We start from the raw sequence: 19,050 nt of genomic DNA on the forward strand, positions 1-19,050 counted from the left end.
AGTTTTATTACGAACAAACACAAAAACTGACATAAACTAGTCGCAACTTCTTTTCATTTATAATATTTATAGCCTGGACAAAATATTGTGTATGTAAAAGACAAATGTTAATGTTGTTTTGATAACTTCTTCTGCAGTTTTCTGTGAATTCTTAAGATCTTTCATACGACGTAATGAAAGCTCACTCGAAATTTGTAATACTTCAATTTGACCCAAAAATTTTGTGACGATTATTTGTGATGCTAGTTTACGAATTTTCATAGAAAGTTCATTGCGAACATCGATAAATTGACTAATTTTGCTTGAAAATAGGCATTCGACATTAATATAGTCAGAAGATTCTAATGAATTAGATTAAAAAAGTTTATCCCAGTAGCAACTAAATTTAATTCATGAAAATTTATAAAACTTTAAAAAAAATCTAGAATTATGTATGTTAACTGTACTTTGATCAAACTTGCTTAAAAATCTGTGAAATTATAAATTTTTCTGTGATTTTAACAACATTGCACAACGGAACGTCATATGAAAATATAGTTTTTTAAGCGTTTTTTTTTAATCTGGTCTTCGAGGAAGAAATTTGAATTGTGAATTTTTTTTTTCAAAAATGTGCACTGAAAAAATACCCAGCAAACATAACATCGCATTAGAAATGTCAGCTCAACTCGTTAACAATGTTAATGCGAATCGTAATTCCTACCAAACCAAGTAAATGATCGTAAAAATGGTTAGTTAAAGTCTACCGACTCGGATATGACAAAATTGCGCCATGTTTGCAAATTTGTCTCCCGCGTGCGGGATTCAAGCGAGAAAATAACCTTGTTGTTCTCTCTGCGATTAGCAGTGCAACGAGTGCAACCAGATTTCTAAAAATCAGAGGGTCCATTTGGTTAAACTGTCCAATGAGAGAAGCAGCAAATATTGTCGCAGGCAACGGTTTGCATGCATTGAGAGCAAAACTTGCGCTCTCTCGCATACTGTCAGGATGTGCGGTAAAAGGTGTTGTATACCGTCCAATTTTTACAACACTTATCGCATAAGCCAGAAGTTAAAAATATGTATGTATATTGCCTCCCCTTTAGTACGTAAATGCTGTTTTTTCGAGTTATATAAGATGATTTTATAATGTATATGAAACGTATAGCAAAGTTTGTTGAGAAATATACCTACAAAAATGTTTGCTGGGTATTTTAAGACTACAAATTTCAACATTGAACTCTGGGAAGACAGTGATTTAAAAAAAATATGGTTTTCGCACTCAAAATTTTCCCAGAGATCAAGCTCCATAATTTCATTTTAAACTGAAGTGATGACGAATAGAAGCATCAGTTAAAACAAAAGAGGTTTTTCTCCTATAAAAGGGTTCAAATCTTCTTCGAATTACAAAAAGTCCTCAAGAACTTTTGTTTTTTTTTTTATAAAAAAAAGGGAAACAAACGATGTCTCTGTTTGAAAGAAGGATCAGTGAAATAGTTAAGATCAATTAAAAAATTAAAATCATGAAAAAATGATCATGATTCAGTTATGCAGGAACCAGTTAAATTTTGGCTAATATGTGTTAAATTTCTGTTTCCTTTAAAAACATGAATTCGTTCTATTTTCTTTTGTTTATCGTCAAAAATGTGTCTTTATAAAAAAATAGCATATTGTTCTGCTAACTATTAAATCTTAAATATTATTTTGAGTGCGACCCGACGAAGTGTTTTCAAATTTCAATTTGGCTCGTTGCTTTAAAAGGTTGCTCACAACTGGCTTAAACGATTCGCTAACTCACGAATTAGATCTTATAATGTGTTGCTATTCATGTGGAGAAGATTGAGTCTGAATCCATGAAACGCAGTAAAAGGCGTGAGTTTGTATCATAAAATTTAAATATTATGTGTACGTTTGTTTTTCAATAATTCAATTTTCAATGAAGCATGTGTTTGCCCCTGAATTTAGGCCCAGCCAATAGCACTGGGTGACAAAATTTTATATGATCTTGATAAATTCTTTAAAAAAATTTCTACTCAACGCCTCAATTTTGCTTAGTTTTAGAGCTTATCATTCTCCTGGGCATGTTTTGAGAAAAATATGAAAAGGCACACTGCAAATTTCGTACTTGTACTCGATTCAAGATTGGCATCTAGTTAAATTTACACGAACTACTTTTGAACTTTGATGTTCATTCTATCTTAAACAACGACATTATGAGTTGGAATTAAAAGTTGAGTTCCGTAAAGTAAACATTGTTAGTTGATGTGGGCATTGAAAATTTCACAACAGATTAAAATCTGAAAGACCGTCTCCATTTCCGGGATAACGAGGATCGAAAATTGCTTCTCTCCGGAAAGACATTCCCCAATTTTCCCGGTTCCGGATTGGAAATGGACGAACTCATTCATTATGTAAAATTTCAACCAAATCTACAAATTAGTTTCCACCAGATCACGCAGCCCCGTTCCAGGAACACTTAATGGAAGATAAATTTCCGGCATTTCCGAGATTTATTTCCAATCCCTGTCGATTGCTTAAAAGTGGGAATGAGCAGCTTATTTACCCTTCCCTTATAATTCCTGAAAAAGATGTTGCTTGGGGTAGATGGTTCAGAAACGCAGATGTAGCTTGCTTTCTTTTTTTCAAGAAATTTTAACAAATCAATAGAATTGAAGGTTTACTTTTCTGAAAAGCCTTCCGACGAAGAGTAGAACTTTTCACTTGATTTTCAGTTGAATCCGTTTACCCCATCCCATTTCGGCTAAGTATTTGGGAAATGAAACATCTGCTGGCCAACGAACCGGAACCCCATTTTGGATCAAGTTATTTCCCAACAGCTTATCACTGGAATCTCTCACAAACGAAAAGCAACAATCACTATCGGGTTTCATCAGGGAATGATGCCCTACCATTAGCCATCATGACAATGACCGAAATTCTCCGGGTAGGTATCCAAAAATCACTACTACGTGTGTGTGTGAATGTCAAAATGGCCAAAATAACCTTATCCTTCCGGAAATTGATACCCTCGGAAAAGTTCCAGACACCTTCGGTCGGTGTTCTTGTTTTCCCCCGGGGGCTGGGCATGGATGCGGTTGACGGTTTTCAGGTTGCTAATGGAATGTCATCGGAACATCGAAAACTCCAAAACGACAAAATCAATAAATTTCAACTTTTGACCCCTGAAACAAAAACCAAACAAATGTTACGACGACGGTGCCGTCATTGTTTTTTTTTTTGGTAGCTAGTTTTGGGGTACATTTTGGTTCGCTTTTTCTGAGGAAAATTCCTTAGGCAAGCTCGGTAGAAATACATTCGTTTCCGGAAAAGGGTCATGAGACGATTGAACTTCTTTGAAATAAGCTGGCCACGAGTCTAGTTTCGGTTTGTTTGGAACAGGTAACGAAAGCTGGTGTTGATATTTATGAGAAATCTGGCAGCTGAGCAGGATGTTTTCTTTCCTATGGTAATTGGACATTTCTGTTGATGTCTTTGGACAAACGCGTAGTGCAAAACAATCATATTCCAGCATATGGAAACGAGATTTAAAAGGTTAATCTTTGATTTGCATTTTGATGCATTTTATCCCAGACTGGTAACTGAATCATAAAAATATTATAAATAAATTTGGTGATTGTCCGAAAAATGTTTTTACACCAACACACTGTTGGTATTTACAGGATAACAAAAGCAATATAAAGTTTGTAGGTGATATTATTAAGCCAAACCGTCATACTGGGTAAAGTTTTTCACGGCATTCGAAAATGTAAAAATTTGTTCATCTATCGCTCGATTTTAAAATTTTCTTTGAGAATCAAAAGGTTTAAAAAACTATCTTACGATGTAAGAAACTATGTCATCATCATTTTGGATCTTTAAATGATAACTAGACTACATTATATTCAAATATAAATTGAGTTAATGTTGTGGTATATGGATGTTGCATCTAGACCCTGCTGTTGCATGATGCTCCGTTCGACGACCAAATATTCGGTACATCTTAATTACCATAATCTGGAGGAACTTTGATCACAGGGGTAACTTTGATCAACATGAAATTTTCGCAGATAATCATCATTAACTAAGTCTGAAATGAAAATATCTGAAAACTGATTTCTTCGTTTGAAAACCTATGAATTTAGTTTCAAATAGACTAACTTTGGCTTCTAGTTGGAGATTTTTTTATATTCCTTAAAATGTGGTTTTAAAATTTTAAAATATCTGGTTTTTCGAAGACTCACAAACCAACACTTCTCCTGATAAAATGATAGCATTTAGAAGCAAATGGATTGTTTTATATGAAAGTTTAACTTTAATCCTTCGTATAGGTATAGTTTTAGATTTATTTTTATGGTCATTCAATGATAATTTTTGGATATTTCAAAAAACGGACATTTTCTATGAGAAAGTCTGTATAGAAAAAATGGCTTAAAATGCTATCAAATTGCTCAGTTTAAATAAAAAAGAAAGAAAGGAACAGAAGGAGGACCTAGGGAGTTGCATGAAGGTAAAATTTCATTTGTTTTTAGGCCAAAAAATATTGAGAAATGCTTATAATTTTTGCCCCTAAATGTATGCAGCAACATTGTTCATCTTTTGAGTATATTTGTTTTTGAAAGAAAACGTTGAAAAACTCAATTAAGTTCAAACAAAAAAAATTACTGTTATTGATGTGTTAAGCCTACTGTGCTAATTGGCATCAAAACAGTAATTTTGAAGATGTTGAGATACGTTAAAACCAAAGTGATCAAAGTTACCCCGAAACATGAAATCTGGTTTTGTAACAATCATTTAGTTATATCCTCTAATGTCTTTTGAATATTCTGCCATCAAAGATCATGCTTTATACTCCTTACCTCAGAATGTATTTTAAAACTTTAAAGTGTTCAAAAAAGTAACCCCTTCCAAAATATTCGAAAATGAATTAAAAAAGTGATCAATGTTCCCTCAGTATACGGTATCTATATACCGAATACCGATTCTCTGCAAAACACACTGATTTCATATCGGTTCTTGAAATATTTATTTAGATATAAATATTTTTTTTTCTAAAATATGAGAGTCTCGCGTGAGCACCCAACGAGTGAGTTTCGTCTCTGGGTTTGCTTGGTTTTTTGGAGTCGTTTGTATTGTTTTATTTGTGTTAAAAAAGAAAGGATGGAAATACGTGATTTTATAAAATATCAGACTTATTAAAGCGATGTAATGGAATTGAGCCGTTTTTGGGTTTCATTATCATTGAAAAGATACGATTCTAGCCCTGTTTTCGAAATGTGCAAAAACGTGAATTTCAAAGAATTTAAAAATCTTTTAAATTAAATCGATTTTTTTAGTTTTTTAATACTATACGTCAAATTGCTTTGCAGTATTTAACAAAGTTGTTAAATGAATCAACATCTTTAATATCAAATGATCAATGACTTTCTTGAATACTGTCTGAAATAGTTGTAATCTTATCATTTTTTTTTATTTTCGCGACTTTGTATTTCTTAATAGAGAACTTTTGGGTAAGTTCTGTATCCATGATTTAATGAAAGAATAGAAATTGAATCCAAAACAGCTTTGAGTTTTCATGCAGGTTTATTAGTTTACAAAGCAGTTTTCAAAGTTCAATTTTACTGAAAACTGACAAATTTTGAAATTTCCATCCGCCATATTGCCAAAACTAGGGGTTATAGGCAAAATCTGACAAATGTTTTGTATTTAGTACACCAAAATTTTCCAAAATCAGTTTTGAAAACATAGGCATCTAAAATGCTGTTCCCCTTCCTAGAATTCTGATTACAGAATTGAGTAGCATAAAATACTAAATCATAATAGCATTTACGTGTATAACACAAAAGCCGCAGCGACTCTTTAACAGAAAATAAACTCTTTTCAATATCACGATACTAGGAAAATAGCATTTTTTTAAATATTTTTTCAACATTCTTGGTTTGGAAAGCTTCGAACAAAATCAGTATTAAAACAGTTTTTTTCCATTTCCATACAGAATACCGATTTATTGAAGATCTTACAAAAAACTCAAATTTAGTTATTATAATTTTTCATTTTTAAGGTCCAAACAGATTTTTTTTTATGGCAAGCTTCATCCAAATTATCATGACTAGGGTTTCGGAAGCCGAAAAAAAGATTTAAAATGTGCTGATGTTTTTGAATGAATAAAATAATATTTCAAGTGTTTTTTTCATGAAGAATTCCGTGGTTTTAACCAAAATTTCGCGGATATTGCGCGGATGTTTGGGTTGAACATTTTGAAATCAAATGCTCCGAATTTGCCAGATTTTTATATAAAATTGCCCGGATTTGCTTGGCCCAAATTTGAACTTGATTGAAGTGTAGATATTTTTAAAGCAAAAATCAGTTCCTATCTCAGATTTCAAGCAGTTTGTCAAATGAAATTAAACTTAATTTTTTAATTTTTCATCACAACGTCAGAAAAATTTACTCTATATTTTTCAAAACTGTAGAGTTTAACTTTTCAGATCATCAATCGTCATCATCATCATCAAGCTCTATAGATACAATTCATTTTTTATTTACATTTCAGATTGGCTACCGGCAAAAAGCGCAAAGTCAAAGGGCCGAGGCGGAAATAAAACTGGATGTTGAAGGGCTGCTGATTGTCGCCATGATATCATTTCAAACAAATAAACTAAAAATAAAATGATTTGAAAAACAATCTTGAATTATTTTTTTGTATGCGAAATTTTCGATTTCCATAAGAATATATTATAAAAAAATCCCTCATTGAAACCGGTGTTCATCCTTGGAGTTCATTTCCATCATAAGGCAATCTTTTGAATTTCGATATTTTTTCTTATGGCGCCACTTCATAAGAGAATCTTATGGCATACTTAATAGGATTTTTCTCAGTGTAGATTTGTGAGTTAATCAGTTATCATAATTGATTTCACTCACATCCCAAGCAACCAAAAGTCCCATAAAACAGGTACAGAAGCGCTTACTCAGTCCCATCATTGATATGAAATGCATTCTGTGCAATTCAAAATTTAAGTTCTTATTGATACTTTGAAGTTCCAAAACAAGTCTTAATGATCTTCTATTCAGCTTCCAACAGCCTTTTAATTCAGCTTCCAAAAAATCATAAAATGAGCAAACAATCTTTCTCTATCTCAACTGCCCCTTGGCATCAGTTTATATCACCTTCTCTTGATTATTTACTATGTTCTGTACACGGTACCGCCATGATGCCACACGGCGGATTCCAAACTTGACAAATTGCTCAATTTCTTCTTTCCTTCATTTCCTACATATATTGCATCAGGTCACTCAATTATCAAATTACTTATTGAAAAAAAACTTGCCCGGCTTGGGGATCAAACCCCGTCCCAAGGTTGCCGAAATCACAGAAAAATCTGTAATGTCACAGAATTTTGAACAAATTTTCATCACAGAATCTGTGTCACAGAACACAGAATTTCGGAAATTTTCACAGATTTCACAGATTTTTTATGTTTTGAGTATGTTTCAAAAATTTCATCTTTTTATTTTAATTTTAATTTTGAATTTTTATGTTAAGATTGGAAAAATATGATAAGATAAGTAGAGATATTTGATTTTGCTCAAATGAAATGTAAAAAAGACACACTTTTTCTTAAATTTTCAATGAAATAGCTTCACAGAATCCATCACAGAATTTTTATGTAAAATCACAGAAATTCAGAATTTTTTTTTGCCAAAACACAGATTTTTTTTTCGGCAACCTTGCCCCGTCCTTCGTGATGAGAATCGAACACGTTACCACTAGACCACGCCTTGATGTTGTTCTAACTGAAACTAAAACTCGAAGTGGTGATTTAACTTTGAAAGCACCTCAAGGCACTTTTTCTGACTTACCAAATCCCGTTTTGAGCACTTCTGTGCCCTTTATGTGACTTAAGTCACATACAACGTACATATTAATCACTATTGCAACTTTCAAGATCATTAATGAGTACATAAAGTTCATTAAAGGGAATCGGGCAGTTGATTCCCTTTGTCAGCCAATATGTAACTTTCAATGCAATCATTTAAGTGAATATGTGACTGATGGTTGCTTGGGATTTTTAAACTTATAATTTTCATATTGCCAAATGAAGAGGTGATAGACAAAATATGAAAAAGATAACGAGTTCAACACGTCTTATTTTACCATAGATAATAAAATGCCGTCTCTTGAGTTATCAATTAAATAACATCAAAAAAAGGTTTTAAAAAGGTAAGTAAACAAAACACTTTCTAAAATGTTAAATCTTATCGTTATCATATTTATGTTATATTTAAATTCATGAAGAGTTTAATCACCGTTAGTTATAAAAAAATTTAATTGAAAGAAAGAAAAATTTATTAGGTATTCAAAATTAGAAAGTAAATTTTATTAGAAGAATTTACATCATGACACAAAATTTTCATTTTCATAATCTTGAAATATTCTTACATAACTTTCACCAATAAGACCGATAAATTTAATTTTATATTTAAATAAATTTAAAATTATTAAAGTTTTTTTTTAGTTTTCAAATAAACTTACAAACTTTTATGGGCGAACAAAAAAAAGGAAATATTTTTCATAAGCTTGCCTTTGTTTTTCTTATCTGAGTTTAAGTGTTCTGAAAACATAATTTGAATCTAATTTTTAATAAAACAAACTTAGTTTATTACTTTTGTCCTTTTCAATACTCTATTTTTTAATTGACGACGAGAAAACATTCATTGCGAAAACTTGTAAACTGGAAAATTGATAAACGTTTTACTAATTTTTATAATCTTTATTGTTTATCCTCATTTTTGAATCGATGATGATTTTTGAAACAATCTGTGGAAAGTGGAAATGATTCGAAGAGGCTGATTTAAAGCTTAATTTTATTATGTAATGTTAATATTTGTATTTTGCTTTCGTTATTTACAACAAAACTAACACTTCCTTATTTTTATTTTTATCTGTTTCGTATTTGATCCTTCAAGAAATCATCCATTTTTCAGCCTGTACATTGTCAGGAATGACAAAGTGAATATATTGTATTTTAACTTTTAAAGTTATTTAGCTAAACTTTAAAGTGACTAAAAGTTTTTTATTTTAATAACTGGAAGATCTTTAATATCATAAGGAATTTTATCTCTGAATGTGACCTCTGGCACTCTTGAAATATTATTTTTCTTTTTATTTAATTTGATTTAATTATCATCCATGTGTTTTGAATAAATTCTCTAAAGTTCAATATGGCTTTTTTTTCCTTATCCAAAATTCACTTTTCAAATCTCGATCGGATGTTATTTCAAATTCAAAATGATACAGAGGAATTTTCAATAAACTCTCCAATTGTTAATAATGAACAGTTATTATCATTTTTGCTAAACAAAAACTTATCATAGGTAATTTCTGACCTGGTTCGAAGTTTATTCTGGAATTCGAATTGAACTTCTTTTCAAATCTGATGTTATATTTTATAAATTCAATTTCTGTGCACTGATTTTCATATCCAAAGCTTTAAATTCTGGTTTTTTCTTGAAATTTTAATTCGCAATCGTTTTTTGGTGTTTCGAAAATATTGACTTAATATTTCAAGTTCAAGCGAAACAAGAAAAATGTTTTATGGGATTTTCATCCTACTGAATAATTCATCCCAGAATACAGGGTAATATATGCTGGCTGTCTCAAATAGAATTATCACCGCTAGTGTTCACATATTGTGTTGATGGCGTTGAAATATTGATAACTCATGATTGGAGTAAAGGATTAGTGTGTGAAAATCTTTGAAATTTTGTTTTTGTTTCGATAAAGTCCTACCTATTATAAGTTTTTTCGTGTATGGATTTGTTCATAAATAAAACCGTTTGATTTCTCTGGCAACTTTTTCATTAGAAAGAAAGGTTACTCTTCCGTCGAGCAACCAGAAATTCCGTCATACAGATGTCACAAAAGCCAAAACAAACACAATTGGCTCCCTGTTGTTTATCTCGAACAACCTACAACGATTGATTTCGTGCCACCGGAGCAGCAAACTAAACAGCTTCCCTTGTTTACTTTTTTTCTCTGCTCCACCCGGTAGATAAACATGTTTCCATGAATGCATGAATGAATCCACAACACAGCCCTAGACAGGTTTGAATGAGAATGACTCGCGCACCCGGAGAGGATCATAAAACTACAACAAATGTTTTACAGACATTCTTACTTTATTTAACACACAAACCGGCTTTGAGTGTCGAAGAAAAAAATATCACGCATCGGTAGTAATTCGCAGCAGCCAGCGGCGAGCGACGTTGTGAATTCCAACCATTCATGCGAAGCTGCAAATTTTAAGATAAAGACAGAGGACCTTGCCGAGTGATTAATAAAGGTGATTCGCGAACAAGTGTCATAGAGCTAAAAGCGACGCCAGGCACTTCCGCGGAATCTTCTGCTGGATGATGATTCATCCTTGGGATAATTTATTTGGTGAGTCGATGGCGACGCCTCTAAGACGGTGTTTTAGCTGAACCAGCTTTATTACGTTTCATGTAGATGTTTATTTTTTTTTCCAGAAATTACTCAAATGTTTTTCCTTGCACTTTTGATTCAAAAACAGCAAGGGAATTAAAGTTTCTTAAACATTAACCAACTGTCCCTCAATAATGCTGCGATAGGGATTACTCATTCCTAGGGTTGTTTGCAAGCTCATCTGGATTAGTCACTCGACTAACTATTCCCCATTTGCTGTAAACTCCAACGTTGTTAGAACGATTAATTCCAATGGAATTCCTTAGCTCGGGCAAATGGAAGCATTTCCTGACTCCTCATGTTAATAGTTTGCCATGTGAGCTTTGTCTGACTTTGTATGTCCTTTTGCCAGCTGGCATTCCACTGGGGTGGGTATTATGAGCCCCCACTTATGGGGTGAAAGGGTAAGGAATTTCTAGACCTGGAGAAGCATAAAGGAGAGAGAAAAAAAACCACATCACAAACCCAGCAGCTTCAACTTTGGCAAATAGTAAAAGTGAATTATTGTTATAGTAACAGTCCTACATGAATGTTTGTCATGCTTGGCTTAGGTTCACAAGGCGGAAGCTGGCTGATCTCTTCTAGTTGTTGGTCGTAATAAATGCAATTGCTGGTGACTTTAATGCCAGACACACGTGTGCACAGTTTGTGGCATGACTTACATACATGGCGATTAATATTAACATTTGTGCCGTATCGAGATGGCTCTCATCCGCTTTGGGCAGACAAACAAATTTGCATTAAATGGCAATCAAATGAATCCCGGAGAGTTGGGTGATAGAAATTATTGGTTACAGTGAATTAGAATGTTGATAACGGACTTGTATTCAGATAGCTTTCTGATAGCTGAATGTTCTAATTCGGCCCGGCTGCCCAGATTTCATTGAAAAAATGCCAGGATTTTGCCCGGATTTATTCACTTTGTTTGGCAAATCATACAAATAAAAACAACAAACGCCTCCAAAACAAATTTTGTGGAGCATATTTTATAAAAACAATCATAAAAGGTATTTTGGAAGCCTAAAATACGATTCAAAATCTGCCGATGACTTTGATGAAACTTTTTTTTAAATTTTTCTATCTTGAATTTTGCTTAGTAATTTCTGGGTTTTGAGAAAATTTGCCCGGATATTGCCCGGATTTATGGTCGTCACTTTTGAAATCAAATGCCCGGATGTTGTCTGGTTTTAATAAAAAAAAATGCTCGTTATGTCCGGCCCGGATACGTTCTAAAAAAATTCTAGTAGCCTTACTAGAAACCCTAAATAATAAGGAAATCTATATATAGGGGAGAATGAGGACACTTGATCCCTGGATAAACTTGATTCCTTAGCTATATCTCCAAACTGGAATGTTGTACAAAGATCAAATGTTCTAGAAAAATGTGCCAAGTGGAACAAAACAGCAATGGTTGAAGCTCAAAAAATTTTAACAAAATAATTTTTTGGGTTATTGAACTTTGTTTGAAGATTTTCACAAAATGTGACTTGAAGATCTTTTTTCATCATTTTAAAATGTTCCTAACATAGAAATATTGCAGAAAAAATATTTATTCCAATACATCTATCATTCGAGTGTAAAATGAACTTCAAAATATTATATTTTCAATGCGATGGAAAACCCCCAACTTTTTTCAGAAAAAGTTTTCTAAAATATTGATTTTGGGTACAATTGATCCCTAATATATGGGTACAAATGATCCCGGTATATTCTTCTTCTCAATGGATCGTGGTCATTGCTGATTACGAGATTTCTAATTTTTATCCAATAGCTAATATTCATCCACCATTTATCTGAAGAAAAGGGCTTAAATAATTGATTTTCTCTTGTTTATAAAAAATTGCGCCCGTAAATATGCAATGACATAAGGGTTGAGAATAAGCTATAGAATTTTTTTGTCTGACAATTATAGATTGTGTAATGAGAACAAACATGACCATGACTTGGGGTTTTGTTTGATTTTTTCCATGGATTAGGGCTTCCTGAATAAAGGATCAAGTCTCCCCTAACTTCAAAAATATCGCAATTTTTTTACTCCCACGAAAATGCTTCTTGTTCATCTACGGGTTCAAGTATCGTTCTAATTTCAGGAGCATATAAACTTGAAGTTACACGCTGTCAGAAAATGTAAAAGAGTGCGAGTTGCTGAATTTTTCCAAAAAGATATGGTGAAAATAAGAAAAAGGGATCAAGTATCCCCACTCTCCCCTATATAAATTTATGTTTGTCTTTCTGTCTGTTCCCTATAGACTCGGAAACTACTGAACCGATCATCGTCAAAGTGGGCGTCTGAGAGTTTTTGGGGCTGAAGATAATTTCTATATTAATAACATACCCCTCCTTAACTTAAGGGAAGGGAGCTCCCATACAAAATTTACATAATATATGACACAATCCATACAATTTGTTAGTAATTTTCATTAAATTTTCGACACAAACCTATTTTAACATAAATAAATGATTTATTATGGTGGAGAACAGGTTTTGATGTATTTGAACCAAGAATTGTATTTACAAATACTTTTGTATGAAAGGGGGGGGGGGGGGTGTTATTGCACATTCACTGTAAAATATATCAGAACTGGAGAAATTTTCAAAAGATTTTGATCAAATTTGACACAAAATAAAATTCTTGATGTCATGAGAATTTTTAGAGATTTCTAAACGTTTTTGTAATGGAGGCTCCTATACAAAATTTTTAAAAATATGATTAAATTCGACAGTTTTCGAACGAATTTTGTCAAAAATTGATAAACATAAACGTTTTAACACGATCAGATGATTTATTGATTTGGCACACAGGTTTTGATCAAATTATATGATTTGTTGTATGTATTGAAAGACCCTTTTTTTTGTCTTTATTAAAGAGACTTTCAGCCTTTGGCTGGTTCGTCTCTGGCTGAAAGACCCTTACAATTTAAATAATGAGGGAAATTGCTATCTTCTATATCTATAAAAATGAATGTTTGTCTGTCCGTCTCCTGCAACCTAAAACCTACTGAACCGATTAACTTGAAATTTTGTTTCTAGCCGTTTTCGAAACCGAGAATGCTTTCTATAATACTTTCAAATCTCTCTGAATCTAAAAAGAGGGATGTCCCATACAAAATTACCAAAACTTTGATAGAATTCGAGCAATTTTTGGAAACTACGAAACCGATCAACGTGAAATTTGGTAAGTAGCCGTTTTCAAGACCTGAAATGGTTTCTAAAATTCTTTTAAACCCTTTCAAATTCAAAAAGGGGACGCTCCCACAGAAAATAAACAAAAATTGTCAAAATTTTAGTAATCCTTGAAGAACATTTGTTAAAAATTGATAAACGTAAGCGTTTTGACATAATGAGATGATGTATTGAAATGACAAATAAGTTTCAACAAAATTGAATGATATATTAACAGACGCTTCCCATTTTCACAAACGAAGACTCTCATCTATATAAAAATGAATGTTTGTCTGTCTGCCTGTTCCCTATAGACTCGAAAACTACAGAACCGATCAATGATGAATTTGTGATGCAGGAAGTTTTGGGGTCGGAGATGGTTTCTAAAATACTTCAAAACTGTTCCGACATCAAGGAGGGAAAATATAACGAAAATTTGCCTCCATTTGAAAATTTTTCGGAAACTATTGAACCGATCAACGCAAAATTTCCTGTGTAACCGTTTTCAACACCGAGAATGGTTTAAAAAATACTATTAAACCCCTTCAAATCCAAAAGAGGGAGACTCCCATACAAATTTGACAAAAATTTGACAAAATTCGAACCAATTTCGGAAAATATTGAACCGATCAACGTGATATACGGTGTGTAGCCGTCTTCAAGACCGAATACGGTTTCTACAATACTTTTAAACATCTCCTAATCCAAAAAAAGGCTCCCATACAAAATACATACAAAATCGACACAATCTTAAAAACTTTTAAGGGATTTTTGTTAAAAACTCATAAACGTATGCGTTTTGACTTACGAAGATGATTTATTGAATTTTCGAATAAGTTTTTACAAAATAAGATGATATACTGTATTGATAGACCTTCCCATTTTAATGAATGAAGCCTCTGATCTTACTAAACAAATATTAATGTGTGTCTGTCTGTCTGTTCCCTATAGACTCGGAAATTGTAGAACCGATTAACGTGAAATTATTTATGTACGAGTTTTTTGGGTTGGAGATGGTTCCTGAAATACTTTCAAAGCACTCCGACTCCAAGGAGGGAGAGCTCCTTACAAAATTAATAGAAACATGAAACAACTCGATCAATTTTTGGAATTTACTGCACCGATCAATAAAAAATTTGGTGTGTTGCCGTTTTCAAGACCGGGAATGGTTTTTTTAAGACTTTCAAACCCCTCCGAATCTCAAAAGAAGAGGAGGCTTCCAAACAAAATTTAAAAAAAAAATTACACAATTTGAACAAGTTTCGGAACCGTAAAACTAGAAATCTTGTATGTAGCCGTTTTCAAGACCAGGAATGGTTTCTATAATACTTTTAAACCTCTCCAAATCCAAAAATGGAGGCTTTCATACAAAATTAACAAACAATTGACAAAAAAATTTACAATCGTTGAAGTATTTTTGTAAATCAAATTGATAAACGGTGATTTATTGAATTGACAAATAAGTTTTTACTAAATTAGATGATAAATTGTATTGGAAGACTTTCATATTTAATAAATGTAAAATTGGGCACACTTTTTGATTAACTACAAATTTGCCTGTTCGAATAATCTTCCCATTCAAAAAGGGTTTTTTTTTTATTTGAAAGGTTTATATACTGTATCGATAATCCCCCTATCACTTATTCTAAAGAGTGGCTCCTTCAACTTTCAAACTTTCAAGTTTCTTTGAGACTCAAGACAACTTAGAAGCTTATATGCCATGAAACATAGTTTGCTTCTGAATATCATGGAAATCTTATTTAAATGAAGTTTATTTTAATTATAATAATTTTAACGAACATATTTTCAATGGAAGGGGTAGCAAAGCACACCGGGTTAGCTAGTTATAAAAATAAAAATTATTATTAAGTGGATCAGAACGAAAAATTAAATAAAATACCATTTAAAGTAATATAATGTGTTAGAAGCTACTACGACCGGAAAAAATGGTTTCACCATACTCATCTTTTCTGAGAATAGAGCATATGTTATCAATTATAGTTAGACTTGTGCGAAAGATTAAACAAAGAAGGGTTATCGAAATTCTACATGAGAAAAAAAAACATAAAAAAACATGATAAGTAAATTCGCCGTCGGTCGTGGCCTAGAGGATAGCGTTCCAGTCTTCTAAGCCAGAGTCCATGAGATCGAATCCCGATCACGGCACATATAGTACTCTTTCTGTGGGCTGGTGGTTTTAGCATTTGTTAGATGCTAGCCATAATATCCTTGAAAGATGTACGCCTTAGAGTTAAGTAAATAAGATCTCTTCAAAGAAACATGAAGTTTCACTGAGATCCTATATGTGTGTGTTCGTTTTTTTTTTAAGAGAAAAATACACCTCTCCTTTAACTGTTGAGCTTACTTTCTCATAATATTAATTCGGAATCAAGTGCAATCAAATTTAGAAAGGATCAAATCTCACATTGTCAGAATAAAAATTCTGAGTTAAAATCTTGATTATCAAATAAGACATATTTAATAATTTTTTAAAAGCGTTCAGTTCAGTGATCAGTATGAGAATTTTGAGAAACGGATGAAACCTGGGGTGGGATTATGGAACTCGAAACAATCGAGTTTCGTTCGATTCGATCAACTTTGGCATTATCGATCTCGAGTCGAATGGAACGTTTCGAGATGATCTACTACCCGATTTACTCGAAATCTAATACGTTAAAATTTAGAACTCGAACGAGATTCGTAATACTGATTCTAATCCGATTCGAGTTCAACTCGAAACGGGTAACTCGAATCGAAAAGGATTCATAATTCCACCTCTGCTCTTTTTTCCCAGATATTAAATCAATTCCAAGTACTCTCACCAACCAGACCACAAATCTAGACGATTGTGAATAATTTGCTGTGGGCACGTCTGCTGGAGGCAATTCCTGGGCGACAATTGTAACAATTTGCCGTGATGACGGGCGTTGAGAAAATGAAAACAAAAACCGAAGCCAATTTGTTTATGGAACGTGTGAGACGTGATCCCGTGAACAGGATATTTGCTCGAATTTAGCCGGGCGCGATTGGGCTGATTTGTGTCTTCACGGCTGCTGGTGCCGGTGTTGAATTATGATGACGGATGTTTTTTGTCTGGTTCCTTCATCAAGCAATTTGATTGAATTGCTTCATCTGCTTGAAAGTAGATTGTGAATTATATTGTGTGAAACATGGTTACCAATTTTGTATTTAGTGTTTAACACAGTTGCAATAAAATCTTTCAGTTACACATCTTTCATTTGATCACATCTCACTCTTCCTTTCTTTTTTTTAGGTTTTCAGTTTGAGTCATTGTGTTATATTGTGCAACCAATGAAATGTTACGTTTGCAAGTGGTTATAATCGGCTGTCAAGTGTTTCATCAAACTACTTCAGTGATCTGTTCTCTTATCAATGTTACATCAGATACACAATTTCTGAGCCTCCACTTAGCAAAAATTGTCGATAACCTTCGATTAGCAATCATGCTCGTTTTACTAACATTATAGCAAAAAGCGTGTTTTGCTTGAGTTAAGTAAGACCTAAATTTCTTGGACACTTTCTTCTTTGCGTCTTAGGCGCCGCAAAAAAAAAATCAATTGTGTTAAGACATGTCTCATGTCTCATGTCTCATATCTCATGTCTCAGGTCTCATGTCTCATGTCTCAGGTCTCAGGTCTCAGGTCTCAGGTCTCAGGTCTCAGGTCTCAGGTCTCAGGTCTCAGGTCTCAGGTCTAAAGTCTCATGTCTCAGGTCTTATGTTTCATGGCTCTTGTCTCATGCCTCAGGTCTCATGTCTTATGTCTCATGTCTCATGCTCAGCTTTCAAGGTCTCAAGTCTTAGGCCTCAGGTCTCAGGTCTCATGTTTCAGGTCTCAGGTCTCAGGCCCCAGAGCTAAGATTTACCCAACTTGAAAAACATTCTAAGTGTTTTCCTTTGAAAAGGACTTTCTCAGGAATATTTTCTCTCAAAAACCGTGTTAATTCGCGAAATCCGTGTAAAAAAACGCGTAAAAAAAATGGTGTATGTAAGTCTATTATTTAAGTGTTTTAGAAAGCTTTGAATTATTTTAATGTAAAAATTTGGTGAGTTAGTAAATAAATCATTAACTAATTATAATAAACTAAGTTTACATTAAGTAAGTTTGTTACATAATAAGTCACCAAGAGAGTAAATTGGTATGTAGTACGTAGTAAAAAAATAAATAAGAAAAGTCTCATATTTATAAGGTTGTTATAAAAGAGACAGTAGGCCTTGGCGAATTCGGAGCGGACGCTTATTTTTTTCCCTCGTCGCGTTTCGAAAATTTTAATTTTTTTTGCGATAAGAAAACAAAGTCTTCAAAAAAAAGCACTTGATTATACGTCAAAGTTTACAGTTTGATGTGTTTGCCACTAATAATTCAGAAAAAGTGAAATATCAAAACAAAGAATGTGGTTCCTTCAATTCAGACCCTTGGTTTTTAGATAGCCTTCATATTTCGAATTTGCCCTCTTGTTAACATTTAGTAAAGAAATATCTAAACTTTTTAGAAAAAATCAAAGGGTCCCAAGAAAATTTTATGAGAAAGTGTCAAACCAGCAATTGGCTGGCTGAAAGTCTCTCTAATAAAGATATTAAAAAAATTGGTTTATGTTTACTGTCTTGTGGAGAAGGTAAATTACATGCCATTTATAAGTTTTTAAGCCTGGTCAATAACTAGGATTTGGTGAAAATAAAATGTTCCCCGCGGTTAATAAGTTGCTAAGTGTGCTAAATTGCATCCGATCATTGAAACAATCGGAAATATTTTTAATACTATCGGAAACGGCCTGTATTAGTTGTGCAAATTTTGCTTGAAAAAGGGCTTTTGGGGTTAAAAAATGACCCTTTTTAAACATATTTTAAGATGCCAGATATAATTTTTTTTCCCAATGAGCCCGATTATCTTAGCTCACAGGAAACTCAATAAGTAAAATACTGAATTTCTGAATTTCTCAAATAAACCTTCCGAGTTCTCCAAAACCTCAAAAAAATTGAGTTCCATTAATTTTCTTTGTTCTTTCTATTTTCAAGAGCGAGGTAAGGAGTTCTAACCTAGGTCGACGACCAGAAATGATGGAACACAGAAATCTAAAACAGTAGAGAGCCGAATAAAAGAATCAAAATTTTAAATATTTTATACAAAATAGTTCATATCCAGCCGCTTAAGGAGGAATGACACTCCCAATATCGAAAAGAAATACTTCTTAGCATGGTGCCAATGAATTGTTCCACGGAACGTATGTCACTTGTGGTTCACGCTCCTGCTTTCATTTGATCCTGAGGTCTCTGCGTTCTCTGCTGCACAGTGGGCCTGGCCAGTTTATAGTTTCTCTTATTTAATTTATTTTATGAAAACATAGTGCAAAGCATGCACTAAGATCGGAAGAATGTTAACAATCTTTTATTATACCCCGGGATCAGACAT

The 19,050-nt window shown here is 33.0% G+C and overlaps 1 protein-coding gene across 1 annotated transcript in view; it reads right to left on the reverse strand.

Annotated features, from left to right (window-relative positions):
- Positions 1 to 19,050, reverse strand: part of LOC129747602 (uncharacterized) — a 70,532-nt gene that overhangs the window by 44,287 nt on the left and 7,195 nt on the right. The window lies entirely within an intron of this gene.

The sequence above is a fragment of the Uranotaenia lowii genome, chromosome 2, assembly GCF_029784155.1.
Source record: "Uranotaenia lowii strain MFRU-FL chromosome 2, ASM2978415v1, whole genome shotgun sequence".
Classification (NCBI taxonomy): domain Eukaryota; kingdom Metazoa; phylum Arthropoda; class Insecta; order Diptera; family Culicidae; genus Uranotaenia; species Uranotaenia lowii.